This window comes from Dromiciops gliroides, chromosome 3 (assembly GCF_019393635.1).
Source record: "Dromiciops gliroides isolate mDroGli1 chromosome 3, mDroGli1.pri, whole genome shotgun sequence".
NCBI classification, from domain to species: Eukaryota; Metazoa; Chordata; class Mammalia; order Microbiotheria; family Microbiotheriidae; genus Dromiciops; species Dromiciops gliroides.
In genome coordinates, this window is record NC_057863.1 from 24,519,907 (window position 1) to 24,522,750 (window position 2,844).

The 2,844-nt window shown below is 34.0% G+C and overlaps 1 non-coding gene across 1 annotated transcript; it reads left to right on the plus strand.

Annotated features, from left to right (window-relative positions):
* Nucleotides 1–1,997: 1,997 nt before the first annotated feature.
* On the plus strand, nucleotides 1,998–2,104 carry LOC122752034. Its single transcript, XR_006355839.1, has one exon. It is a non-coding gene; the product is annotated as a U6 spliceosomal RNA (small nuclear RNA).
* Nucleotides 2,105–2,844: the final 740 nt, after the last annotated feature.

A 2,844-nucleotide genomic window follows, 5' to 3' on the forward strand; every position in this document is an offset into this window, starting at 1 on the left:
AAAGATAAGAAAAATGACCTAGGTGTACAAAAATATTTAAGGACCTTTTTTTTTTGGTTTTAAAGAATTAGAAATTGAGGGGATGCCCATCAAATGGGGAACAGCTGAAAAAGTTATGATATATGATTGTCATGGAATACTATTGTTCTATTGGAAATATTGAGCAAAATGCTTTCAGAAAAAAACTGGATTCATATCAAAAGATGGAAAAATAAGTGAACAGAACCTAGAAAACATTTTACACAGTAACAACAATATTGTATGATGACCAGGTATGAATGTCTTAGTTATTCTCATCAATACAGTGACCTAACAAAATTCCAAAGGACTCATGGTGAAGAATCCTATTACCCTGAACCTCCATATAAAGAACTGATGGATCAGGGGCAGCTAGTTGGTGCAGTGGATAAAGCACCAGCCCTGGATTCAGGAGTACCTGAGTTCAAATCTGGCCTCAGACACTTGAAACTAGCTGTGTGACCCTGGGCAAGTCACTTAACCCTCACTGTCCTGCAAAAAAAAAACAAAACCCAAAAAACAAAAAAGAAAAAAAATAACTGATGGGTCAAAGCATACCTAAAGGCATAAAACAAAAACAAATCCTTTAATTTCCTTTTTTTGTTGTTTTCTTTTACAACATGACTATTATGGAAATAAGTTTTGCATACCTACATATGTATAACCTATATCAAATGTCTTGCAATCTCAATGAAGTTTAAGGAGAGGGAGTAGGGGAGAAAATTTAGAACTCGAACATTTCTAAAACAATTTTTACATGCAATTAGAAAAAAGTATTTTAAAACATATATGGAAATTTAAACACAGAGTACTCTAGACATATGAAGTCAAGAGTTCCCCAGGTAGTTAGTAAATGGCTGTCCATACAGGGGAGGAGCTGTGTTACTGTCAGCAGAGTGGACAGCAGTGCCTTACAGAAGAAGGAATCCTGGTAGAGGATTCCTAGGTAAGACATTCCTTTAAATTTCAGTTCTCCAGATAACTATTGATATTGCCTGGAAAGTCATTTAAAATCCTTAGAACTAAGTGAAATCATCTGTAAAATTAGGAGTACCTTGTCTTTGATGTCTTTTACAATTATTTCTAAAACCTGTGATCCAGGAGAATTGCAATCTGAGTCTGCAACACATGGGATCACATCCCCTTTCAAACAGTATTAACATTATGACATTGGCAAAAGTTCTTTATTCTAGCAAAGGCTCATCCATAAAGTGATAAAACTGCATAGAAATATAGATATGTCAGGATGCCAGGGTTCTTGCTCTCTGTATGGTTACGTGTGTGGTATTTATTATAAAAGGTAGTTTTACTTATTAAATGAGCTGTGACACATTGAGTCCTTTGCAAACTTTGAAGTACTACATAAATATACATTATCATTATTGTTGTTATTATTATACAATAAGATTTGACAATTTTCTTAAAATAAAAAGATCATTTAATAATATATGTACTAGGGTAGAGGACCTGGAAAATCTGTAGTAATTATAAGTGTTTTATGATCTGAGTCTGGTGGGAACCTCCATCCTAAAACTATATTTCCTTGACATAGAGATGGAGGTTGGTTTCAAATACAAATTGAAGGAATGAATGAAGGTGTAAATGGTAAGAAAAAAATTAAAAGAGGAGAAATCAAAGCAGAATATGTTGTAGTTTTGAGGTACCAAAATAATGGAAATAATATATATTTTTAAAAGGAACAATAAGCAAAGAAATGGAGTAAACCAACAAAAATTTATGGAAGAGAAGAGAAAAGAAGTCATAGTATTGTCATTGATGTGCCAGTAAAGCATGAAAAGCAAATTGATGAGAGTAGAGAAATTTGCTGGAATCAAAGAAAATGATGACTGAGTCAAGGATGAGTCTTTTCCCTTTGGGGATAAAGAAAGTTCAATTTTTAGAGATCTTATCAGAAAATGTCAGTATTTGGTCATAGCATGTGACAAAGAAAGAATACTGACTTAAAAGAGGTACATTTGGTGCTCGCTTCGGCAGCACATATACTAAAATTGGAACGATACAGAGAAGATTAGCATGGCCCCTGCACAAGGATGACACGCAAATTCGTGAAGCGTTCCATATTTTTTATAGAGATATATAGATATAACCTATATCAGATTACCTGCTGTCTAGGGGAGAGGGGAGGGAGGGGTGGGAGGGAGAAAAATCTGAAATTGTAAAGCATGTATAAACAAAAGTTGAGAACTATCTTTACATGTAATGGAAAAAATAAAATACCTCATACATTAAAAAAGAAGTACATTTGTTTCATGTTTTGTAAAACATGTAATAGAAAAGAAACAATGAAATAGGATGGTGATGGCCTTTTGCTGGGCCATTGTTTTAATACAACATTAATTATTTCTCCTCATGAAAAATCAAGACATTAAAATGTGCCATAATGTTTTAAAACTGGAAAGTATCCTGAGGGAAAGAATAGGGAATAAGTGATAGGTTCAGATTCCTTGATCAAGAGTGAAAGGGAAGATTTGTGTCCATCAAATAACACACATAGGGAGTTTCTGCAGACTTCCTGGGGTGTTCTTGGAAGATACAACAGAAAACTGCCAAAGACTGGTCAACCGGAATTTGTGTGAATACCAAAGATATGACCTGAAGTAACCTTGAAAGTATTGCCAAAGATACAAAATGATAGATAAGAAATTGAAGACCATATGAAGTACATCTGATCTTTTCATCTTTGCTCATTTTTCATTTGTTCAGTTGTAAGAGGTAGTTGGTAAGATATTTAGTAAGCCCATTTCAGATATGAGCAATCTGAGGCTTAGAGAATTCAAAAAGATCATTTGTTGCAGAGACCGAGAT